Source organism: Armigeres subalbatus, chromosome 1 (assembly GCF_024139115.2).
Source record: "Armigeres subalbatus isolate Guangzhou_Male chromosome 1, GZ_Asu_2, whole genome shotgun sequence".
NCBI lineage: Eukaryota > Metazoa > Arthropoda > Insecta > Diptera > Culicidae > Armigeres > Armigeres subalbatus.
This window is the reverse complement of record NC_085139.1, coordinates 222,742,026-222,769,597: the sequence shown is the minus strand read 5'-3', so window position 1 is coordinate 222,769,597 and position 27,572 is coordinate 222,742,026. Positions and strand designations below refer to the sequence as shown.

Here is a 27,572-nt window from a genome sequence, read left to right as displayed (position 1 = left end):
ACACGGACATCAGAATGATGGACCTTTTGACCCACCGTTTCATTTTCTCTGGGTATAAAAATGTGTTTTGCGATCGCACGTCAATTCTGGTCGAGGATGATGACCACGGTGAGTGGTCACGGAGAGCGGACAGAACACCCGAGCAACACAAGTCAGACAAAATGGTTGCAGCAACTTGATTGTGACCAAATCTGGTCATATATGAATTGCAGTAACCTATGTGATACATGTGTGCTACTAGGGCAATGGCGTCGGTAGTGATCCTAGCAACGAAGGCGGTGGTCTCTGCATCTGTAGGGACACGGCAGGTATTTCCCTCCATGCTCGTAGGGACTAAAACCAACGAAAGCAGCGTCCATTTGCAAGAACTCCACTATAGCAGAACGTTTCTCCTGAGCTTACGATTTGGTACGAATGAGTTTGGCAAAAAAGTGTCACTTTTATTGGTTTTCGAGACTATGATGAAAATAAAAACGCAGACAAAATACCTGCAATTTTTTATTTTTAAACCTGGTCTTGTACATAATATGCATGGCGATTAGTAAATCAAAGCCTATTGAATCCTGCCCTCCAAAACAGGCATAGTGTATGAAGGGCTGTTCGACAAACGATCAAAAGGAAAAAACGTTTAATGAACAAATTTAAAAAAATGCAATCTACCTATTCGAAACAAAATATTGAATAATATGTTAACAACATGCACCGGAATTGAAATCAAAGTCTGAAGGTACGGTAACCTCCATTTGAGAGACATGAAGGCTTTTTTTCGGAAAAGCTCATTTGCTTCGTAGCAAGAGAATTGAAAGCATTCTTCTACGCTTTTCGGAAGCCTGCATCCAAACAGCTGGGAAGCCTCCTTTCAAGAGGTTCGATAACCTCGTTCAAGAGGTTCGAAAGCCTCCTTTGAAGAAGCTCGTAAGCTTCCTTTCAAGAGGCTCAGATGGCTCCTTTTAAATGGCTTGAAAGCCACCTTTCAAGAGGCTCGAAAGCTTTTCTTCGAGTGGCCCAAAAGCCGCTTTTTAAGAGGCACGGAAGCCTACTTTCAAGAGGCTCTACAGCCTCCTATCAAGAGGCTCGAACGCTTCCTTCAAGAGACTCGGAATTTTTTGGCTTCGAAGCACACTTTCAAGAGGCTCAGGGGCGTCCATTCAAGATGCTCAGAAGACTTCTTTTAAGTGGCTCAAAAGCCGCCTTTCAAGAGGCTCGGAAGTCTCTCTTCAAGTGGCTCCTTTCAAGAGGCTCGGAAGCTTCCCTTCAAGAGAGGAAGAGAAAATCTTCTTCCAAGAGGCTTGGAAACGTACTTTCAAGATGCTCAGAAGCCTCCTTGAAAGCCACTTTCAAGAGGCTCGGAAGCTTCCCTTCAAGATGCTCGGTAGGCTTTCTTCAAGATGATCGGAAGCCTTCTATCAAGCAGCTCGGATGCCCGCTTTTAAGGTCTTTTAAGTGGCTCGAAAGCCGCCTCTCAAGAAGCACTGAAGCCTCCCTTGGAGTCCCTTTCAAGGGCTCGAAAGCCGCCTTTCAAGAGAGACAGAATCCTCCTTTCAAGAGGCACGAAATTTATCTTCCAAGTGGCTCGAAAGCCGCTTCCAAAAGACTCTAAAGCCTCCCTTCAAGAGGATCGGAAGCCTTTAATCAAGAGACTCTGAAACCCCCTTTCAAGGGCTCGAAAACTGCCTTTTAAGAGGCCCTGAAGCCTTCTTCAAGAGGCTTGGAAACCTTCTTTCAAGAGCACCCGAAGCCTCCTCCGAGAGGCTCTGAAGCCTCCTTCCTAGAGGCTCAGAAGCTTTCCTTAAAGAGGCTCGGTTTTCTTTTTTCAAGAGGCACTTTAAAAACAAACTCTAAAGCCTCCTTTTAAGTAGTTCGAGTAAGAGTTAAGAGTTTCATTTTCAAAACTTTGTGTTATAATTTTAGTGTTTTCGTTTCCAAAACAAAGTATTCCAGAGTTTTCTTCCAATCAAAATAGTTTGATCTATCAATAAAACAAATTTACACTGTTCATTGAATCTAAGTGTAATGATATGGAATAATACTGTTAGAATAATACTGTTAGAAGGTTTCTTCTACTAACCCGCGAATTAGGAAAATTGCAGTTAGGAAGCAATATTTGAATTAGATGAATTTTGTTCAAACAACTAGTGTTGCAAAGTTTCGAAAGATTGTAGTATTGTTCGAATGATTTTAATCTTACACTTTTAGCGCTATGGAGAGTCTACGCGACACTTAAGAGAAACAGTTGTAAATCGATGACCAATTGTGATGATTAAAAGAATAAGAGTCAAAACAGAAAAACAAATCGTCTTCGCCTGTTTTCTTCTGAAGGTGCGATGAAGGATTTTAACAAAGATAGTTTGATTTGATTAGCTCCGTATGGATCACAATTCTGCATGGTGGGACGCCCGCATTCAAGTGTTTCTTCCTCTTCATTGGACGCCCGCAAGAAGAAAAGTGTTATTGTGGATCGGAATCATCACAATTCTGCGTGGTGGGATGCCCACAAGAAGAAAAGTGTTGTTGTGGATCGGAATAATCACAATTCTGCATAGTGGGACGCCCGCATTCAAATGCTTATTTCTCTACGTTGTGGGGACGCATGAAGAATACTGTTATTGTGGATCAAGATGATCACATTACTGCGAAGTGGGAAGCCCACATTCAAGAGTTTTTTTCCTCTGCGTTGATGGGACGCCCGCATAAAAAAATAGTGTTATTGTGGATCAGATTGATCACAACTCCGCGTGGAAGGAAGCCCGCATTCAAGAGTGTCTTCCTCTGCGTTGGTGGGACGCCCACACGAAGAATAGTGTTATTGTGGATCGGGATGCCCGCATTCAAATGTTTCTTCCTCTGCGTTGGTGGGATGCCAACAAGAAGAAAAGTGATATTGTGGCCGATCCACAATTCTGCGTGGTGGGACGCCCGCATAAATAGTGTTTCTTCCTCTGCGTTGATGGAACGCCCGCAAGAAGAAAAGTATTATTGTGGATCAGAATGATCACAATTCTGCGTGATGGGACGCCCGCATGAAGAATAGTGCTATTGTGGATCGGAATCATCACAATTGTGCATGGTGGGACGACCGCACTTAAGAGTTTCTTCCTTTGTGTTGGTGGGACGCCCGCTAGAAGAATGGAGTTACAGTCACGATTCGCTGGTTGGGCCACAACCTCGACCCAACAAACGAATTCAGTTTTTTTAGTTGGGTCAACTGACAGCTATTTGTACACGTGTATTTCGATAGTTTACATTGAATTTTGACATAAGGTTGCTTTTTAGTTGGGCCATGACCCAACCAGCGGAGGCCCAACTAAAAAGTGGCCCAGTAATAAAAAAAAAGACAGGAACACCGTCTTCGACACCTTCTTCTTTTTCAGAGGTCGTACAGACTGAACTCATAACACCTAGCATTAGACAACGGACACATGACACCCAGTGGACCAGAGGAGAATTTTTCGATCTCGAAAAGTTTCCTCCTTACTGGGCGAGAATCGAATCCACGCTCCAGCACATGCGTCTAGACGATTGACGTCGTTAACCACACTGCCACGAAGCCCACAAGTCGCACGTGCACGAGAAACTTAGTTTCATTGTGAATATACAGTAGCCTATTATTAAAGGCTGTTTAACAATATTTTTTCAGTTACCATTACTAGTTTTTATTTATTTATTATATTTCAAAACTGTGAAATAGACGTTTGTTCAAAGAGAGAAGAGATAGTATTAGTAGGCATGATTTATAATACAAGTGAAATAGTGTTTTAAGAAAACCAAATTTAATTGCGAGTCGAGACTTCACTTCACGGGAGTATCTGAGATTTGTATTGATATTTAGGTTTTGCATCCACAATGGTGAATCCAAAGTGTTCTTTTTCATTGCCATTACATCCCCCACTGGGACATTGCCGCCTCGCAGAGTTCATTAAGCACTTCCACAGTTATTAACTGCGAGGTTTCTAAGCCAAGTCACCATTTCTACATTTGTATATCATGAGGCTAACACGATGATTTCTTTTATGCCCAGGGAAGTCGAGACAATTTCCAATCCGAAAATTATCTAGACTGGCACCGGGAATTGAACCCAGCCCAGCGCATCTTACCGATCACAAAATGAACCGCTCGTAGTTCATTAATATGCCATAAGTACTCGTTTGCTGCAAGATGCCCTTGTATCGAAGTGAGATAGTAACCCCATTATACATAATATGTCGGAAGGGTTTTTTTCTTACAGAAGTACAAGATTCTAGCATTTTTTTAGAGAAGATGGAAGACGTGTGGCATTGGACAAGCCTACTAACATGAACATTCCTAACATAACTCTATTCCTCAGCAACATGACAGATCATATCAGCCATCGTACAAGCTACACATTCGCAGTGATTCAATCCAAGCTTCCTAGCGAGGTGAGTCGCGAGTGCAAGCAATGCAAACATGATGGGTGATTGATATGCGCGATGTTGAATTACACACTTGGTGACCGCAGAAAGTTGCCGTCCGTAGCAGCATCAAAAGCGAGCGTCAGAGAGAGATGCTACAAAAATGTACTCGCATGGATGACACCAGTATCAGTAAGGCGAAAATTGATTTCAATATTCTGATTTGGTTTTGTTGCTTTTGTAATCTGGAAAGACGCCTTATGGAAAATAATTCGGTTCTTTCCAGAACTACAATTTTATGGAAGAGAAGGTTGAGCCGAGAAAAATTGTCTTTAAAGTGCAAATCATTATCGCTTGGCGATCGTAGTAAGTTGCCTTTGGCAGCAGCGTCACAGCGTCAGCGTCACTTTCTGCCGTCACCAAGCGATTATGAATTGCACTTTGGGGAAAATTTGTCTCGGTTGAACCTTCTCTTCTATAAAATTGTGGATATGGAAAGAACCGAATTATTTTCCTTAATACGTCTTACCAGTCACTAACAGCAACAAAACCAAATCAGAATGTTGAGCTAAAATTTGCGGGTAGTGTGATCGTCGTCGTCAGCACCAAGTGAAATTTTTCGCAACATTTGGACTATCACTGGAAGCAGATCTAAGCCACAATTTTCTTGAAAATCTAAACTGTTGAGTAGTTGCTGTTATACGCTGAAATGCTGAAACACGCAATTTTTTTTTAGCTATTCGGTTCTTCTCAGGACCACCATTCTATACAATGGAAATATGAGCCGATACGAGTTTTGTTCAAAGTGCAAATTAATCGCTTAGCTGAAGGAGACGCTAAAAAAATAATTCGCATGGATGGCATCAGTAGCATTCAAGTGAAATTTTCAAGATTCTCATTTGGTTATACTGCTGTTTGTGATTCGGAAGACGCATTATTGAAAATAAATCGGTTCTTTTCAAGACCAACTTTCTATACAAAAAATAGCTTATCCGGGAAGAAATATCTTCAATGTACAAAACACAAAACCCAGTTACGGCAGAAAATTCGCAACAATGCCCTTACGTTATCCAACGTCTACCTTGCGGTCGTGTCTTGTACACAACTCTTCTGATTTTTTTTTTATCTCCACTTCGCGTTTTTAAATGCCATTGTTTGCAGTAGAAGAGGACCTGAGGTCTCTAAACGTTCAGAGCGACTGGAAGCGATTGGTCCAGGATCGGAGCCAGTGGAAGCGAATACTTTATTCGGCCTAGGTTAATCGAAAAGCAGTAGCCCATCAAGTATCAAGTAAGTATGGTTTTCCATTGATAACAGTGCAGAATTTCCAAAGCGGGTTTGGGAAATATATGGTAAGATATTGTTTCCGAAAATTTACAAGCCCTGACGGAAAAATGAAGATTTTAAACTTCTGCTGCTTGTTCTATATATTTGTAGACAGCTTCGTCGTCATAATGTCGCAAACAACATTCTAGATCATCGTTTTCCTCCCGGGATGTGTGTCATTGTATCGCAATAAATTAAGTCCCAACCTCTCCGTTTACTCAGTCACTGCTCAGTCGGTGACATAGACATTTACGCAACGTTTCATACACTTGAGCCCATTGCTAAGCAACTGGGTTTTGCACTGGCACTTTTCTCGAATTAAGAACACAAAGATTTGCTTTGATGATAATGAATGACAACACGGCGACGGGCAGCTCAGGCACTTTAACTAATAGTATTTCAGATTGTCTCAAGGCTGAAACACAGCACTCACTCGTGTAGGTGCGATTTAATAATTTCCTTCTAAAAATTCTATAAATATCCACCACTTTTTCGCTCAACGCAAAAAACACCTTCATAAACAATTTCACTTTATCATCAGTCAAACCGAAACCACGAGTAGCGGATTTGTACCAGGTTTTCCATTTAACATACTAAACTTCTCCGATTACGTCATCGAATGAACCGATTTGTAGAAATCAACTTCCATCTTATCATCTTGGCAAAGTAGAACTTTCTTTTCTTCCCTATCGAACGAAAATCGCGACGACGGCGACTAAGACGACGCACGGTTCAAATCTCAAACGGCAACTAAGTGCACGAGAATTCGCTCGTTCCCGTGCAGAACATCCCCTCCTGTGGCACCGTATGATCAGGCACTTTTCGCGAGAAATTTTCGCGCACACATAAACACCCCTATGATTTTTATGATGCGCATGTATTTATAAACATTGAACGGTTGTTGGTCGCGCGGACGTTCTCGACACCGCGCGCGAGCAGCAGTCCTGTGGACGACAACTCGCAAGTCAATGCGTGAGGGTATATCCCACATTTGCATCTCGTGAGTCGTTGTGATACATCTTTTTCGCGACTCGTATCAGCTTTCCCGACAACAACGGAACGTAACATACCAGAAAGATTCACACTACTACCACATTTGCTTCGTAGCGGAAACGGTCGTTTAAGTACGGTACATCATTCGACATATGTGCGATACATCGCCGCTTGGCAGGCCAATAACATCCGACTATAAACAGTTAGTAGGTACAATACTGAGTGGCTCTAGTGGACGAGACTACCAGGGCGAAGCCGAATGCCGACAAATCGGCGACTTTAACGGACTTTTTCCTGTCCGCGTGAATCCAATTGGAGGTGATTAAATTGGAACCATTCGCATATATACTGATAGCGGCGATGGTTTGGTGTGTTTCTGAGAGGTATGTGCGCAATGTTGCAAGCCCATTCGACGAAGTGCAAATAGGACACGCGCAAATACACTCTAGGGTCTAGAGAGGGCCACAACTGTTTAGATTCGAGTGCTCTATCGCTTGCCGTGCGGTGGTGGCTGTTGGTGAGTGTCTGCTGAACACCACACGAGATGGTGACTACTAGAATATGTACCGACGAGTAGCGTCGAGGGTGATGACTAATCGAAGGGTTTTTTTTGTTGCTTTTGTTGCTGTTCGGAAAACTTGGAGCCGGCGATGAAAGAAAGGGAAACTCGATTGGTCCAAATTTATACGATGGGATAATGGGAATAATTCTACGATGACGTCACCGAACACTGCCTGATTGGAATCGATTGAGACAAATATATCTGTTAGGCAGCTTTGGGACACTCAAAGAGAAAATCTGATTAGAAACTACTTCAACTCGATTATTAGGCTATACAGTTATTAAGAAAAGTGTTTTTTTTTTCTTTCTACCAAGCAACAAGCGTTACGTATTTATCCAAATGAACTCAGTCACAAATGTTGAGAGATATTTATGAGATAAATAACAATGATGAGGTTCTCATTCGAAAACTTTTGAATCTAATATGAGAAATTAAGCAAACTTTGTTTTAAAAGTTCTATGCTTTGCATGAAAGATCTTTAAAGAACAAAGATGGATGAACGCTTTACTGTCAAATATTATGACATCGAAATATGTATGTATGTATATATATAAAAAAAATAGCATAACTTCTGTGCTTATTGATTTTGAATTTCGGCATTAAAACTGAACATAAAAATGCAACGCCTTCTTTTGTGTATAATTTTCTATTGCATAGGTAAAAATTAATGAAATTTTGAGTAAAATTAATGTGTGAAAATAGTATAACATTAAAATTTACATTTTGTAACAGTCTGTGATCCACTTAAAGTGGTTATTGAGATTAATTCTCGCTTAACTTTTCAAAAGGACCTAAGTAACATTTTTTCATGAATTAATTTGAGTACTGCAATCAAAAGCTTTCATGTTTTTCTGTTGATTGCGCTATTCAAATTAATTCATGAAAACAATGTTACTTAGGTCCTTTTGAAAAGTTAAGCGAGAATTCACAGCAAGAAGTGCTTCAAATTCGTATGGTAAAATAGGTAGGAAGATAAGGGATTACTTTGAGCACAATCCGAACCATTCGATTCGGAACGTGGCCAAGAAGGTCAATTATTCCGTATGGCTCGTCCCGCAGACAATGAGCGGGCCGGAGTTCATGTCTTCAAGGCAAAGAGGGCGCCCAACCGAACCGAATCTCTCTCTCTGTCATCGGCGTTACATCTCCCACTGAGACATTGCCGCCTCGCAGCGTAGTGTTCATTCAGCACTTCCACAGTTATTAACTGCGAGGTTTCTACACTATGTTACCATTTTTGCATTCGTATATCATAAGACTGATACTTTTATGGCCTGGGAAGTCGAGAAAATTCCCAACCTGAAAATTTTCTAGGCCGGACAAGGGATCGAACCCAGCCACCTTCAGCATGGTATTGCTTTGTAGCCGTTCATCTGGCTAAGGAAGGCCCAGAACCGAATACGGCGGCCAAATCCCAAGCCAGGAAGCTGCACCGCGAGTGATTGGTGCAGCCAAAATGCATCGTTATGGACGGCCTGGGAAGTACCGCCTGGATGTTCCGTAGAAGTTCCGGAAGAAGATGGTCGACAAATTTGCCAAGAAGTACTTGGTGTGGCAGGCGATCTGTGGGTGCGACAAATTCAGCAAGCCGTACATAACAACCGGCACCATTAAAGGCCCAATATGTAAAGAAAATTGCCTCCAGAAGGGCCTGTTGTTCTTCATCTGGTCCCACGAAGGTGACAGCCTGTTTGGTCGGATCTGATATCGTGTCATTATTGGAAACCGGTGTTGGAGTGGTATGAAGTCAGCGTTGTTGTGTTTGTGCCGAAGGAGGCAAAACTTCACCCAACAGAAAAAAATGTAGGTGATTATGATCAACAAGCTCCGCAAAACAATGAAGGTCTTCAAATACGACAAGGATTTGAAGTAAGAGTGCTTAGCTTGATTGACTGTACACATCGTAGTTGCTAGTCGTGATTGGCCAAGAAACAACAAATATGCACAGCTCACCAAATGAATAGTTTTCTTGGGACTAGAAAGCTATTCTCACTGTGCAATACATGCTTTGGAGTTTCTCAAATTCAAGATCAATAACGATGCCGGTCACGTCCTCACAGTCAATTGGGATTAGGGGAGAGAAATTAGTTCGACGCTCATTGCTACAAGAGACCGATGAATCCTCTGCATCCCCATGAGCGTACTTGAAGGGAGAACTAATGGAACTCGCGTCGACTGTATTTGAAGTAAGAGTGAGCATGAGCATGATTGACCGTCCACGGTTGCTACTCCATCATTGCCAGGTCAGCTGTAGTTACATAGAGGACCAACAGATGCTGTTTGGGATTAACATCACCCTCAATGTGTTAAAACTGGTGACCCAAAATTGAGCAATACCGGCGCCGGCCGTATACGAATGCAGGTCAATTAAGGAATGTGAAGGAATATATGGACGTAATACTCGCTTTGATGGAAGCCGACGAGTCATCGAGAAATCACTGGGATATCCGTTATATAGGGTAGGAGTGTAGCGAGATTCATTTTGGTAAATCAAAACACTAACTAATTATCGTTTCGACCGCACAAAGCAGAAAAACGCAAATCTCGAGACCGTTCTGCACAATTAAATATTTAAATATTAATTGAACCGCGTAGAGCAAAAGAACGCGGATCTCGAGACCGTTATGCATATCCAAAGCTTGTTCGATCACGCACTAATTAATTATCTTTTCAACCGCACAAAGCAGAACAACGCGGCTCTCGAGCACGTTCTGCACACTAAAAACATCGATCACGCACTACTTAGTTATCTTTTCAACTGCAGAAAGCAGAACAACGAGGATCTCGAGACCGTTCTGCCCTAATTTGTTCACTCACCGACCGCAACAAAGCACAAACCCGGATCTCGCGACTCTTATGTGTCCTAACACGAACGCGTTCAATCCTGCTCCGGACTAGCAGACGACATGGATTGCGTAAAATTTCATAAATTCTTCGACCAAGCAGGCCGTACTACACGGTTAGAATACTTTACCCATTAATGGGTGCTCTGTTATTGTTGATATTATTCCCACCGTGTAAAATTCACCCATTTTCTCTTAAAAGTGCCTCTACCTATTAAAATGGGGAGAGGCACTTTTTTGAGAAAATGGGTGAATTTTTCTAACCGTGTAAGCAAATCTAAAGACAATGAACTGCAAAAACTTCAACTGTTGCAATATATATCCAATAATTGAAGCACAACTAGACAATAATAGTCAACTCGTAGTAGCCACAAACTCAACCTCGAAGATATCTAGAAATGAACAGGTTAAGTGAAAACATTGAACTTATGAAATGATGATGATGAATGAAAATTGTTCAAAGCCCGCGTGGTAAAGAGAAAGAAATTTAGCTTGGAATAGAAAGTTTATTTCTAAGCTGTTGGTAGAAAAAAATGTGTGGAAAATCTTAATAAAAGCATTAAATAAGAAAAAGTAATCAAGGATCAAATTACCGAGCACTTTCAGGGTTGTTACGGAGATCCTGAAATATTTTCCGCGCCAAATCCGCGCTGACTAAATCAAATCCGCGTCATTTCCGCGCGACATGAAATCCATTTCGCGCCAAATCCGCGCGGCCAGAACTAAATTTTAAGCAACCTTGATATATCAATTTTGGTTTCCACAATCTACTAAACGTCTTCTCTTCGAGGTCGTTTTTTAATATTCCTGATTTAAAATATGATTAAAAGCTTCAATTTTGCACATGTTTGTACCAAATTGAAAATAGGACTAAGAAAATCGCAGTTAATTTAACAACCTCCACCAACCATCTAAGTTTTTACCACTAGAAATACTGAAGCTAAGAAAACAAGAACTTAACAGCCAAAACTATTTCAATACACACCGCTTTTTAAATGAGATGATGATTTTGACATTTTTTGATCCGTTATTGTCAGTAGAATTCGGCACAAAGATGCAGATCATAATTGATGAATAGATGACCTTGGCAAAAAACAAAAAAAATCTGAAGTAACAAATTATGCAACATTGTTGTAATTATAAACTTGCGTAGAGCTTCGTAGAGTTCTCCAAGGAACTTATGCGGCAATTCATTCTGGAATTTGTTATAAATTTAATATAATAATTTGATGAAAATTCAAGTACATTATTCAAAAACAACCTGCGGAAAATCTTTAGAGACTACATGCGGACCTCCCTTCGTTAATTCCTGTGGAAAACGGTTTGGAAATTCATGCAGAAATAGACTGCGAGTGACTTGCTACGTAAAAACTTCCGAAAAACCTTTCGTCACCTCGAGGCGAGATATTCCTGTGATTACCGCTAACAAAATGTTTGACAAAATCGCAACGTGAATTCTTGCGGAAATTTCTCTGGGAATCTGAGAAAAAATCTTCCGGAAATACATTTGGAGTTTCCTTCATGAATTCCTGTGGAAATTGGTTTTTAAATTTCTGACTTCCTTTGGTGAATGCCAGTGAACAACATTCCAAGAATTATTTCGTAAATTCAAGGCAACATTACTGCAACCTTATTTACAGTAATTGCTGCGGTCAGCGCTTCAAAAATTTACGCAGAAGTTCCCCAATTTGTTTTTTTTTTGTAATTTAACGGATTCTAAATGCTGCAGAAATCCTGTAGACATTTGTTTATTGAGATTCTTCATAGAATCCTTTTCAAAATTTCTTAGGAGGTTTCGTAATTTTTCTGTGAGTATTCCTGTGAAAATATCATCGGAGTTATCCGAAAATATTGCAAAAATACTCATGAAATTACCGCATTTCTACAGGAATATATCTGCGGAAGCACTTATTGTTTTGACTCAAATTCCGAATGAGACTCATATTCCAAACACTCGTTTTAAAAAGGCCATTTTAGCTTTTTTCGTGTATTTTTATCCATGGGAGCTTGAATTCGTTTGTAATCCTCATACTCAGTTCGGAAAACCGATGAAAATTATAGTGTTAGGGCGCTAAAACGCCAGTCGACAGTTATTCCGAACAAATATGAGTCATGTTCTGGATTTGAGTCAAAACGCTAGCATTTTATTTATTAAATTTTCACCTTAAACTAAATCCGCGCCAAATCCGCGCGAAGTCCTAAAATCGTTATGTAAGTCCGCGCCAAATCCGCGTAGTCGGAACAACCATGCACTTTACATTGACCAAAGAAGGAGGAGAAAGGGCCTAAATAGCAAGCAAAATTGTATGTAGACATCGTGGGTCATCATCTTCATCTAAGGAACCGCCCCCATGCCGAAGAAGAAAAATGTGTAATGTCCGTTCCTGGCTATCGCTGCATCAAAACATCCCTGACGGTTTATATAAATTATTTTTTTCTCCAACGTCCAGTTTCTGGGGGTGCGGGTCAAAATATGCCCAAGATATGCCACAAAATGATAAAGTTTTTAGTTTTTGATTTATTGTATCCACTCAGTTTGTAAACATTCAATGCAGTTCTTCTCACAGTTTTCAACAAACAAGGAAACTTTTTTTCAAACACAATAATTCGGAAAAAATATGAACAAGGCACAAAATAATTTTGCAGCGATATCTCGATAAGGATTTGAAGTAAGAGTGAATGAAAAAGTGTAAAAAATATGAAGTAGATGATGTATGGGATTTGATAGGTAGAATTAATTCCAACGTTCGGGCAAGTGCTGATAAATTCCATCTCATTCATTTGAACGCTTTCAACCATCTTTTCATCTCAAGTAAATTTTCCTGACTTTCTCGGCTTCAGCTTAAAATTATCCAAACTGTCTGTTGTCATGAAACCACTAAAGTATCTGTCAATTGTAGTGGAGACTTGCTAAATATGGTCAAAACTTCAGAGCACCTTTGCGTGCTTTAATAAATAGTAGATGCCTTTTTAAGGCAAAAGAGCTTCAAGATCATAGACTCATTTGTTATGACAATTGAGTTTATTGTCCGCAACTACAAATCACTTGTCCTTTTTTTTCCAGGATGTCCAATATTTGTTTCATTTATTAAAGAATTTTATTGCAACTATCTCAATCTTAAAAACCATTATACGGGGTAATGTTTTATTCTGCCCCTCGTTTAAGCCATTGGATGTAGTCTTTTACAAGGAAACTATATTTTTAGAGATTTTTCAATTACAGTTTTAGATGCCAAATCTAATCTTACTTGGTCAATCGTTTCCGTTTTAATATAATGTCGCTCTGGGTGTCGTATGGTCATAATTTGGGCTTCTAAATTTGTCGAATATTAGTTTTTAGTTATAATACATTATTTTGTGAAAAATTGTCTTACTTTTGCAGTGGTGCAAAATAGTTATTTTGTGAAAGGTCAGAGTGCTCGACATTACAACGACTGTTTTAAAAATGGTGAATTTATGTACATAACTTTTATCCCGGATTCAAACTCTGTGTGTTGTTATTTTCATCTATTCGTCTGTGCTTTTTACTCTTGTGATTTTTAATTGTATGCAGTATCCCAGCATATGCTATGTTTAGATTTTCAACATCTGTACGGTAATTGATGATGTTAGTGTGATTTGAGATGAGGCACATCTCTAAGATGGGGAGAGCTGAGGCCATCCCAGAATGGTCTAGTATACATGTTGAAAATTCTCTAAAGATGTAGTTTTTGCCTTGAAAAAGGAAACATCCAATGCAATCGCCGAAACGTCGGGCAGAATAAAACGTTCACCGTTAAATGGTTTTTAAGACTGAGATAGCCGCAATTCTTTCATGAAAACTATTTCCAGTCGTTTCCAATACTCAATACTCAATCATGTTTGTTTCATTATACTAAATACTAGTAGAATATTTCGATCGGCCAAATGTTGCCAAATGTTTGAGCAATGACGCCATTTAGTCAAACAAATCAATCGGCCGAAAATGTCATTTGACCGAAAATTACTTCATGCAGCCCAAAATGTCATTTCACTGAACAAATCATTTGACCAAAAGTCATTTGGCTGAAAATGTCGCTCGGCCGAAATGTTATTTGGTCGAAAATGTAATTAGGTCAAATGGATCCTACAGTCGAAAAGGTCATTTAACCAAACAAGATACTTGCCAGGGCATTTGACCGATCGAGTCAAAAACTCATACGGTCGAAAATATCATCTGGCCGAACAGATCGTACCCCGAACGCGATTTGGCCGAACGATGCATATAACCGAAAATGACTTTTTTTTTCCGAACGGTCGAAAATGTCCTTTCGCCGAACAGGCCATTTGGTCAAAAATTAAACTTTGCCATACAGGTCATTTGGTCGAACGGGTCATACAACAGGTAATTTGTCCGAAAATGTCGCTTGATCGAATGGTCATAAGACTGAATGTGTCATTTAGCCAAAAGCCAAAAGTATTATTTTGCCGAAAATGTTGTTTTGTTGAAAATTTAATGCCGAAATGGACCTACTACAGTCGAAGATGTCATTTGGCCGAACAGATTTTCGTTTTAAAAATGCCATTTGATTATAAATGTCATTGGCATTAGCATTGAACAATTCGCACATTCGTAGGTGGTACAAGCCAAGACTATTGTACGAGAGTAGCATCAATTTTATCAGTTACCAAAAATATTGATTTGTAACTAACCAGTATCTCTTAGATGGATGCGTCGAGATCTGTCCCGCCCACGCCCTTGCGAATACTGAGGAAGGGAAAGGATGGTTAGTTGGACACCTACTTAAGAAAGATGCAGAGAACTATACGACCTCTCATAGATGCCACGGGAGTTTTTGGGATTGTGTGGAAGGTTATAACAGTAGGAACCGTTTTGGTAGAACTTGAAACGCAGAAAGAACTAAGATAGACATACAAATTAGAAAACGGACGAGTCTCGAATTGAACCCACGACCTCCTGCTTATAAGGCAGAAGCGGTAGCCACTAGACCACCGAGCTCGTCACAATTTTACTGTAAATGTCATTTGACCATAAATATCAATTGACCTAGAACAAACATACGATTAAATGAGTCGAAGTGTTTTGTCGAAAAAATCTATTAGCCGATTAGGTTTAGAACAGATAAAAAACAAATTACAGATGATTTGCCTTAGTCCGAAGTGTTGTGTACTTTGTATTGATCATTTTGTCATTGTTTTGTACTGTCATCATATCGTTACAGCGCCACAGTGGTTCCCCCATAGGTCATAAATCTAAAAACATGACTTTATCGAAATTCAACAAGTTATCCCTAAACTGCTACTTTATGGTATACTATATAAGATGCAATCTTAATTTTTGTAGAATTTGAGCTAATATGATCTGTATAAGGCTTCGAATTTAAGATAATCCAGTTAAATAAACTATTCGTGAAAATGTTGGCATATCTCATGAAACCTCTGTTTTACCTTTGAATTACCTCTTGAAATATCCTCTGAGTAAGTTTTTACTCTCTAATCTGTCATCTACATGCTATTTCAGCTGGGACCATCCGCAACCAAGCAAATGGTCAACGAAAAACTCTACTGTGTGTGATGAACGGATTTACAATTTTCTTCTGAATTTCATTATTATCATCCACCAATAAAATATGTTTCCCCTTCAGATCCCCGTCAGAAACATTCCCTGAGTAAATATTTACGCTATTATCTATCATCTGAACGCTATTTCAGCTGTGACCATCTGCGACCAAGCAAATGGTAAACAAATAACTTTTCTATGTTTCTTCGACGGAAAAACAATTTTCTTCTAAATTTTGTTATCTTCATCCTCCAAGAAAGTATGTTTCCCCTTCAAATCCTCTCCAGAAACATCCTCTAAGTAAATATTAACACTTTAATCTGTCGTCTAAAGGCTATTTCAGCTGCGACCGTTTGCGACCAAGCAAATGGTAAACAAATAACTTTTCTATGTTTCTTCGACGGAAAAACAATTTTCTTCTAAATTTTGTTATCTCCATCCTCCAAGAAAGAATGTTTCCCCTTCAAATTCCCTCCAGAAACATCCTCTAAGTAAATATTTACACTCTAATCTGTTATCCAAATGCTATTTCAGCTGCGAACGTTTGCGATCAAGCAAATGGTAAACAAATAACTTTTCTATGTTTCTTCGACGGAAAAACAATTTTCTTCTAAATTTTGTTATCTTCATCATCCAAGAAAGTATGTTTTCCCTTCAAATCCCCTCCAGAAACATCCTCTAAGTAAATATTAACACTCTAATCTGTCATCTAAAGGCTATTTCAGCTGCGACCGTTTGCGACCAAGAATGGTAAACAAATAACTTTACTATGTTTCTTTGACGAAAACACAATTTTCTACTCAATTTTGTTATCCTCTGCATCCACTAAGAAAGTATGTTTCCTTCAAATCCCCTCCAGAAACATCCTCGAAGAAGATATTTACACTCCTATCTTTCATCTAAAGGCTATTACAGCTGCAACCGTCCACGAAAAACCTAAGGGTAAACAAATAACAAAATTATGTTTGTTCAACAGATATCATATTTTCTGCTCAATTTAATCGTATACTTCAATTTCTTTTGAATATCCTTCAAGTGTATTCATATTTCTGACTGCTGCCTAAATGGCATTTCAGTTACCGCAGTCTGCGACTAAGCTTGGAAATAATCGATGGTAAAAAATTACCAAAATTGATGAACACGAGTATTATGTTTTCTTTATCATGGTCAACTTTATGAGACTGAAAAGCATCTGACATCTCTGACAGTCTCTGTTATTCAAGAGCTGTGTGCAGATTATTAAATAGTATATCGTGGTAGTACTATATTTAACTTTAAATTGATATATTAAACCTTTTTGCCTTTCTCATATACTAAGTATACGTAAAGGCTATACGTTTGTTCCAAAAACGAACTGTTATAGGACGCCCGGAGACCCTGCCAGATGATATATGTCTGTGCGTGTGCATGTGTGCGTATGTATGTGCGCAAAAAAACTCACTTATTTTTAAGGCACTTATATTTCTAGACCAACATTTGAAAAGGGCGTAACAGCCAATATTTATTCCTTCTGATTCTTTGTCTACATATTTAGCTATATATGTGGACAAAGAATCAGAAGGAATAAATTTTGGCTGTTACGCCCTTTTCAAATGTTGATCTAGACTTAACCGATTTGTTCGGAACAAGTTGCGTTCCACGTGGAATCATATCCTTTTGTTTTCTAATAAGAATTGGCCAGATCGCACAATGGGTCTAAAAGTTATGGCAAAAATACTATTTTTTCATATGCACTAGAAAGGCATTAACACCGCTAGGTGGATTAATCAGGTTTATTTTCGTTTACTACTTTCACAATAACAAGCATCTTCCCACCCACGCATCTTCCTCAAGAATGTAAATTGAACGTTGTTTGTTGGATTTTTGCATATAATACTGAAATCGGCTCCGTAAAGTATGATAATGACTGAGCCTACCAAATAATTAAAAAATAGGCTGTTTAACCCGAAAAATACTAAAAGTACACCATTTTACCGTATAATTTTCGTAATTTATATTTATGACCGCCCTTCTAGGGGAATGGAAGCACTGTGAGCGTGCTGAAACATGTTGGTAGAAATCTGCCACACTTTATTCTTGACGCTGGTTTCATGGGTTTTGGGTTTTGGTACCCTCGAAATTTGGTGCGTTGATTAATATTAACCTCCTAGCTTTCTTGAGCCGTGTTACAGAAAGTTATCGACCTTCTACACTGCTAGCCCGGGTACTGTAATGTCAGAGAGGTTGTTATTGTTGATATCCAATGATCGGCTATGCTGTTTCGCTGAAAAGTTGAGAAAATTCCTAACATTTTCAGATAATTCCACCCAAACAAAAAGTGAGTGATGAGAAATGAGAAGTGGGAAGTGAGCAGAGTGGAATAGATGTGAGCTGTGTGAAATGTGAAGGGAGAAGGGTGAGACGTGAAATGGATTACTCCTCACTGTTTACATCTGTCTTCCATCTGCTCACTACTCACTGCTAATTGATTTCTCACCTCTTACTTCTCGTCTACCAATTAGTATAAGGAACGGCATTCGGCAAAATGGCCCTCAACTATACGAACAAATCGATGGTTACACTAAATAGCACCGTGTGACGGGGATATGAAGACATGTTTCAAAATGAATAGTGCAAAGAACACAAGATAAAAATCTGCTCTCTGTGATGTTAAAATGTTGCACCATTTATTTTCTAATGTGTCTGTTTTTATTTGGTCTGGACCCAATCAGCTTATAGATTTTTTCGACAAAATAACATGTACAACCTTAGCCGAGATGGACTATTCTGTTAGTTGCTTTGATCAAAGGTATGGTCAAGGTCATATTTTTTTTCGGCTCTACAATTTTTCGGCCAAATCACCCAATCAAATTTCTCCGCTGGCCTTTTTGTACAAATGGCCTTCGCGGGTCATGATCTGATCGACTAAATAACATTTTCGACCGTACGACCTTGTGACCTTTTCAACCGATTGAGCTGTTCGACAAAACTACCTTTTTCGAGCAAAACATTTTCTGCCAAATGATATTGTTCGGCTGAGTGACATTTTAGACCAAATGATCTGTTAAGCCGTATAGCACGTTTAAATAATAACATTTTTGGCCTTATGACCATCTACTGCGGCCAGCATAATAAAGTGCCCGCCTATCTGCCGTTTTTCATACAAAACGGCCAAATTCGGAGCTCTAGATCGGCACTTTAATATGCCGACAATACGGCAATGCGCCATTTTTGGACAAATGACCTGTTCGTCGAAACGACATTTCTGGCCGTATGAACGCTTCGACTTATTTTCAATCCAATTACATGTTCGGTCAAATGAGCTATTTCGCAAAACCTCTCTTTCGGCCAAATGACTAAATGGCTTCTTCAGCCAAAATCACTTAATTAGTCAATCAAAATATTCAGACAACTAATATTTAGCATAATAACTTTTTCTTCCAAACGTTCAATTAGGCTAGATGACTTTCGGTATGACGTGTTATTTGGCCAACTTTCATTTAGCCAAATGAATTTTAGTTATACAAGCCTTCATGTATTTCGTAAAAAAAAGTTGAAGATTGATATGGTTTAAAGGTATTCAGATATGTGTCCTCAGCTAGTGCTACGGAACCAGTTCGGGGATGATGATTGTTTTTTCTTGATGTGATTTTGAAAAGTCGAAATGTGCATACAGCTCTGCATATAGGGAGCGGGACCATTTGGGCAGCACCCCCTATTCCCTTCCGCAACGTTAATAACTCGACCGCGTTCCAACCAAATGGAACTGTACAATTTTGTACATCACTAGATGTCGACAGAAACTAACCATGTACTAAAAAACAAGTAATTTGGTTGTAATGCGATCGAGTAATGAACGTTGTGGTCGGGAATAGGGAGTACTGCCCAAATGGTTCTCTACCCTAGCTTTGGTGATGTTGGACATAACTGTGTTCAGAATAATAGCAGCGGTTTACTTTGACAAGCTGTAACTTTGTGCCCCAATGACCGATTGAGCTGCAATTTTGGCAGTGAACTACAAATATGTTGAAATTTGCATATAATAAGTATCAAGAACAACGAACCGGAATCGGTTCCGGGTGTCCGGGATGTTTCCTATGAATGCAAATGGGTCAAAATTGATGACAGAATTCTAAAATTTGGTTCAATTTGACTCTCACAAAAAATATGTCTATTGATACATTTGAAGGTATTCTTTACATGTCCCCAGATAAAACCCCGGCACCGGTTTCAGTATGTTCGAAACTGGCCATCATGTTTTCAAATTCGTTTAGAGACTACGGAAATCAGTTTCTTTCTGATACGAGTATGAAAAGACGATGTTGGTACGAATAACAAACATAAAAGCCAAAAATGTCCTATATGGGCATGAGTAAAAATCCCGAACCGTCAAACCGCCATGTCCAATCGATCGATCCTCTAAAGCTATGATAATTTCTGGTTCATATCTGAAAATCTCAAACAAATCCGTCAAAAATTGAATGGGTTAGAGCAAAAGCATAATCAAAATTGTGATGCGCTCAATAGGTTAAGACGTAAAGGTTAACGACCATCCATGGGGTGCAATTGTATTTGCAGCATAGGCGAATATTTTTTTTTTCTGATCCTAAACCATGGTCGTACTTACTTCACGGATTGTTATGAAACTAAACCGTAAAAACCATGTTTGTTTTTCCACTCAACTACACTATTGACACAATTGGCTTCGTTGAATAAGTACCTTCGACATCTCTCTCTATGGGATACAAACCAATATTTCCTTTCCCCCTTCGAATTTCCAAAGCGATAGGCAACGTTGATTATTTTTCCTACTCAACAACAGCTAATAATATCTCATTTATTATTAAAATCGGATACATCCTCCATCATCTCCCTTACCGAGACTCACTCACATGCTGCCCAGTTGTTGGTATAGTGCACATATGGCGATGTATTCTTCGCCCATCATAATCGTAGTTCGAGGACTGTAATAATAAAAAATGTTGACTGATATTTTTTCACACTCAGCCAACCAAATCTCAACACCGAGAAAAGTAACATTTCTATTTTTCGAACGCATCTTTCCCTTTCTCAGCCGTCTCGTGAGCCGCTTCTCTTTCCTGACATGTTTTTTTTTTCGTTCCCAAAGTGTTTCACATGAGGGAGTGGAGGTTGTTTACACTTGGCTGTATTCAAATTGGACGAAGCAACACAAAACTATAGTGAGACATGGGCGCAGCCATTCATCACCGCATACTTGTGTTGATTATTAAATAATTTGCTCAAAAAAGGTGCATCTCAAGCGACTGCATGCCCACTCTGGCAACTGTAATGAAGCGGAGTAAAATTAAACTTTCTTGACGTTGATCCACCGTAACATCGCATTGGTCTGAATGGAGCAGCTAAAAGAAGGTCCGACAATAAAATATAAATTTAAGGCATATTAATATGCAAAATTATTCAAAAAAGTCAATTATCGTGCTCCACATATGAATATAATTATTGTCAATGTGTTTTTCTATGACTAATTTTTCTCATATTTTGCCTGAGCCTTCTTTGTACATCAAAGCATCTTGTGACCAACTACCAAAAATAGATCAAAACCTGCCATAGCCGTTACCGCTTCTATTTTCTTCAAGTTCACATGAATTTGGTTTTCTTATGTGGTACTTTTCATTGCTTATTTAAAATTCTTGCTGTCGACGTTGAATTTCTATTTATCAGGGCGATTTATTTTATTCTTCAAACCATACCATCCTCATTTAAACATTATTGTATGCAAAATGCATACACAACGCGTTCGGGGTAGCAGCACACACGACCAATGCATAATAATGTTTTTGCTTGGATAGTGCAAATGTTTCAGCTTTCTGCATTGATGATGTGGAGGAAAAGGCATAGAAGACATCCGATCCGTCGATTTAATTGCCTATTTAACAACGAAGATTATGAGCAGTTGGGCAACCATCATCCTCGCCACAACAAAGTCAATTTGTGCTTCCATTCGAAGATCGTAAACAGCTTTATATTCCAAAGCAAACATCAAAGGCATAATCCGGCTTAAACCGATTGCAGTTTAAGACCCCCATTTTCAACACTTTCCGAGCCGACAGATTGAGTGCTTTTATTTCCCGTAAGACTTGACTTCCTGGTGCACTTGGGTAGGGCGTTGTTAGTTGACGCACTGTGGGAAAACTATCTCTTTGCATCGATGACAAGTGAAATAAACAACGGAAAGTAATCTGCTCCAGTTGGAAAAATTGTCAAACCAAGGGCTCAAGCAAGTGCCTGGACTGGAGGGATGAACCTTCTTTGGGTTCCCACCAAGAAAGAAAAATATTACTGAAGTGATACTACCTGCGACCTGCGAGTGTTTGCGCATACATCAGCATCACTATCTCATTTTACTATCATCATCATAATGTGGTGCACTAAGCCAAGACGTGCGACCGCCGGGGGATGAGTTTTATGCTGCTTCCCTGCTGTTTATTTACATCATAAACATTGGTGATGTTTTTCTTTTCCTCATTATGCCTTTCACTTTGGGTGATTTTTTCATTACCTAGAGTGTGCCATTAGTTTGACTGTTTATGGGGGTGAATGTGATGACAAATTTCGATAGAAAAGCCATGGGAAAGCACGTGGTGCGACACGTTTGACTATTAACAACCGATGATGGCAGAAGTGGGCCGTAAAACTGCCCGCAGACATAATACTGTTTCGGTTTAAGGTGGTATAATTCATTTTTAATACGAGTTTTTGATTCAAGTTTGATATTGATCAACTCTTTAAGCCGCTACGTTGCATAAAATCTGTGTCAGTCAAACAGATTATATAACTCTGGATAAAACCGTTATAGGTTTTTAATCGAAGCTGAGATGGTAGGAATTGAACTGCATATTTGTAACCGTAGAATCGTCAAACCTTAGCCAATAGATAAACTAATACATTTGCAAACAAAAACGAAATTAATGTTACTTAACATCAACAACTACCAAAAATTACTTGCACCAGTAATGGGTATACTGTTTAGTGGTGTTAAAAACAATTTTAATAATTTTAATAAATAATAATAATAAATAATTTAAAAAATAACCATAAATTTTTCATGAGATTCGCCACTATTGGTACAGTTGCATCATTATTTCAAGTGTAATCTAAGGATAAGTTAAAACCATTGTAAAGAATATAACTACGAAGAAAAATCAATAAAACCGACCTACGGGAAATTCGAATGGAATTCCTCGGGAAATTCGAATGGATTTCCTCGGGAAATTCGAATGAACGGGATATTCGAATGGATTTCCTCGGGAAATTCAAATGGATTTCCTCGGAAAATTCAAATGGATTTCCTCGGGAAATTCGAATGAATTTCCTCTGGAACTTCGAATGTGTTTGGAGCTTCTTAAAAGAAATTTATCATTCGAATGAATTTCCTCTGAAAATTCGAATGAACGGGAAATTCGAATGAATTTCCTCGGGCAATTCGAATGAATTTCCTCGGGAAATTCGAATGAATTTCCTCGGGAAATTCGAATGAATTTCCTCGGCAAATTGGAATGAATTTCCTCGAAATTGGAATGAATTTCCTCGAAAATTCGAATGAATTTCCTCGAAAAAATTCGAATGAATTTCCTCGAAAAAATTCGAATGAATTTCCTCGGGAAATTCGAATGAATTTCCTCGGGAAATTCGAATGGATTTCCTCGGGAAATTCGAATGGATTTCCTCGGGAAATTCGAATGAATTTCCTCGAGAAATTCGAATGAATTTAATAATAACGAATAATAACGAATAATAATAACGAATAATAACGAATAATAATAACGAATAAATTTCCTCCTCTAGAAATTCGAATGAATTTCCTCTGGAAATTCGAATGAATTTCCTCTGGAAATTCGAATGAATTTCCTCTGGAAATTCGAATGAATTTCCTCCGGAAATTCGAATGAATTTCCTCCGGAAATTCGAATGAGTTTCCTCTGGAAATTTGAATGATTTTCCTCCGGAAATTGAATGAATTTCCTCTGGAAATTCGAATGAATTTCCTCTGGAAATTGAATGAATTTCCTCTGGAAATTGAATGAATTTCCTCTGGAAATTGAATGAATTTCCTCTGGAAATTGGAATGAATTTCCTCTGAAATCGAATGAATTTCCTCTGAAATTGAATGAATTTCCTCTGAAAATTCGAATGAATTTCCTCTGGAAATTTGAATGAATTTCCTCTGGAAATTCGAATGAATTTCCTCTGGAAATTGAATGAATTTCCTCAGGAAATTGAATGAATTTCCTCTGAAATTTGAATGAACTTCCTCTGGAAATTGAATGAATTTCCTCTGAAATTCGAATGAATTTCCTCTGAATTCGAATGAATTTCCTCTGGAAATTGAATGAATTTCCTCTGGAAATTGAATGAATTTCCTCTGGAAATTGAATGAATTTCCTCTGAAATTCGAATGAATTTCCTCTGGAAATTGAATGAATTTCCTCTGGAAATTGAATGAATTTCCTCTGAAATTGAATGAATTTCCTCTGGAAATTGAATGAATTTCCTCTGGAAATTGAATGAATTTCCTCTGGAAATTGAATGAATTTCCTCTGGAAATTGAATGAATTTCCTCTGGAAATTGAATGAATTTCCTCTGGAAATTGAATGAATTTCCTCTGGAAATTGAATGAATTTCCTCTGGAAATTGAATGAATTTCCTCTGGAAATTGAATGAATTTCCTCTGGAAATTGAATGAATTTCCTCTGGAAATTGAATGATTTCCTCTGGAAATTGAATGAATTTCCTCTAGATCGAATGATTTCCTCGAATGAATTTCCTCTGGAAATTGAGATGAATTTCCTCTGGAAATTCGAATGAATTCCTCGGAAATTCGAATGAATTTCCCCTGGAAATTCGAAAGAATTTCCCCTGGAAATTCGAAAGAATTTCCCCTGGAAATTCGAAAGAATTTCCCCTGGAAATTCGAATGAATTTCCCCTGGAAATTCGAATGAATTTCCCCTGGAAATTCGAATGAATTTCCCCTGGAAATTGGAATGAATTTCCCCTGGAAATTGGAATGAATTTCCCCTGAAATTGGAATGAATTTCCTCTGAAATTGAATGAATTTCCTCTGGAAATTCGAATGAATTTCCTCTGGAAATTGGAATGAATTTCCTCTGAAATTCGAATGAATTTCCTATGGAAGTTTGAATGAATTTCCTATGGAAATTCGAAAGAATTTCCTCTGAAATTGAATGAATTTCCCTGAAATTGAAATGAATTTCCCTGAAATTCAAATGAATTTCCTGGAAATTCGAATGAATTTCCTGAAATTGGAATGAATTTCCCTGAAATTGAATGAATTTCCCTGAAATTGAATGAATTTCCCTGAATTGAATGAATTTCCCTGAATTGAATGAATTTCCCTGGAAATTCGAATGAATTTCCTGAAATTGAATGAATTTCCCTGAAATTCGAATGAATTTCCCTGGAAATTGGAATGAATTTCCCTGAAATTCGAATGAATTTCCCTGAAATTGAATGAATTTCCCTGAAATTGAATGAATTTCCTGGAAATTGAATGAATTTCCCTGAAATTGAATGAATTTCCCTGGAAATTGAATGAATTTCCCTGAAATTGAATGAATTTCCCTGAAATTGGAATGAATTTCCCTGAAATCGAATGAATTTCCTGGAAATTCGAATGAATTTCTCCTGGAAATTGGAATGAATTTCCCCTGGAAATCGAATGAATTTCCCCTGGAAATTCGAATGAATTTCCCCTGGAAATTAGAATGAATTTCCCCTGGAAATTCGAATGAATTTCCCCTGGAAATTCGAATGATAATTTCCTCTGGAAATTAGATTGAATTTCCTCTGGAAATTGGAATGAATTTCTTCTGGAAATTAGAATGAATTTCCTCTGGAAATTCCAATGAATTTCCGCTGGAAATTCCAATGAATTTCCTCAGGAAATTCAAATGAATTTTCTTTTAAACATTCGAATGAAATTCATTTGAAAACTTTAATGAGTTTTCTCTGTAAATTTGAATAAATTTTGTTTGTAAATTCGAATGAATTTGCTCTGGATATTCGAATGAATTTCCCCTGAAAATTAGAATACATTTTCTGTGGGTAATTTTTCAATTCGTATTAATGTATCCCAACCCATTGATCGCATCGCTTACCAAAGTGGATTCAGATAAAATATATTTAATAACTACAATATCATATCCCAAGACAATCGTGGAGATGCAGAGGTATACTCGGTCCCTAGTAGCAAAGAGTCGAATTAAAAATATTTTCTTTCCATAGCTGGTAGCGATCAATGCTGCTCAAAATAGTGACTTTAGTGACCAACGGTGACGAGAAAAGAGACCAAATAGTGACTATAGGCTCCGTCAGACGTTGCAAGCAAATCACTTGTGCGAGTGAATGATTTCTGAGAGCACTCGCAATTGCAGTCACACGTAGCAGTTTTTTACTTTAAGCAAATGTCGGATTTACTCTCATGCAAATATAAACAAAAACGAAAAACTTGTTTTTCGGCCACAAAATCTAATTTCATTCCTATTTTTGCAATGCAACACTGCCACCTGAAAACGTTTTCACTTTTGCGAGCGAAAAATTTGCTAGTGCTGCACTAGCAAGCGCAATTTCGTTTCTGCGAGTTGAATTTTTTTAACGTTTAGCAGTCACACATTGCAAGCGAGCGTTTGCTTACGAGTTGTCATTTGTTTGCATGCAATCACTTTCAGTGTAGTCAGACAGGCAAATTTTTGACAGTTGTCACTTTCTGCGAGCAAAATGCTGGTTGCGAGTGATTTGCTTGCAACGTCTGACGGCACCTTATCATTTGCAGAAAGTGACTTTTTGTCATTGTCAAGAGAAAAAGATTTCAAAACGCATGTACGATTTGAATCAAGGCAAAATCCTGCATAAATCGAATCCTACAAATGATTTACCTTATGATTTTCTGTATTTTAGCCTCTATTAATTTTCGGTAAAATGAGTGAAACGAAACGGGGTCTCGAGTAGCCCTGCGAGCAAAGGCGTAGGATTGCCAATCCGGAGATGACGAGTTCGATTCTCGGTCCGGTCTAGGATGTTTTCGGGTTGGAAACTTTCGCGACACCCTGGGCATAGTGTATCCACTGTACTTGCCACACAAAATACATACTCATGCAATGGCAGGATAGAAAAGCTTTCAATTAATAACTGAGGAAATGCTAATAGAATACTAAGTTGAAAAAGCCGACCAAGTGCCAGTTGGAATGTAGAGCAATCGTAGAAGAAGAAGAGTGAAACGAAACGATTTTGCAATAAAAAACTCAAGCGCGACGCTTGATGAACAATATTTGGAATGATTTTATTAGTAACACTTGTTGTTGTAGAAAAAGTTATGAAAATTGACTTTTATATGAAGTTAACAATGATTGTACCCCGTTTGGCATAATGCCGCAGGTAACGCATTAATTTTAAGAAGACGTTATCTTCTATGTTCGCCTTATACCGTTCATCCATAGAAGGCATTATCAACTCTGTTCGCTTAAAACCATTATCCTCTGTTCGCCTTCTATTGGAAAAATGCGTTCATTAAAAAAAAACAGGCAAATGCGTTTATTTTTACATTACCTCCTATGTTTGCCTTATACCGGGCAAATGCGTCCATTTCGTAGGATAGAACATTTCCAGAAAATAATGGCGTTGAATGATAATTAAAGTTAATTAGACGAAAAGTAAAAAAATGTTGATAAAACAGAACCTTTTTTGCGTTTCTGTAAGTAACTCAAAGTAGTACATATTTTATTCTAAACAAATTCTTTTCAAAGATTGTCAATTTACGATTCACCGCTATCTGTAGGCGTGCAAAATAGTGATAGTGGAAAACTTCTTCTTGTATCTTAAATAAAGGAACTATGTCGTCTTTTACCTTTTGCCGAGCAAATGCATTCTCTGAATGAAGAAATCATGTTCCCTTGCCTCTA

The 27,572-nt window shown here is 38.4% G+C and overlaps 1 protein-coding gene across 5 annotated transcripts in view; it reads right to left on the bottom strand.

Annotated features, from left to right (window-relative positions):
* LOC134205817 (uncharacterized) overlaps window positions 1–27,572 on the bottom strand; it is a 167,462-nt gene that overhangs the window by 44,149 nt on the left and 95,741 nt on the right. For 2 of the 5 annotated variants that reach the window (XM_062681419.1, XM_062681422.1), the window contains exon 1: window positions 5,903–6,431. The exons of the other annotated variants lie outside the window; for them this stretch is intronic. The gene's annotated coding sequence lies outside the window, so the exon portion shown is untranslated. Of the gene's footprint in view, window positions 1–5,902; window positions 6,432–27,572 lie in introns of those variants that run through there. 5 annotated transcript variants of the gene reach the window in all.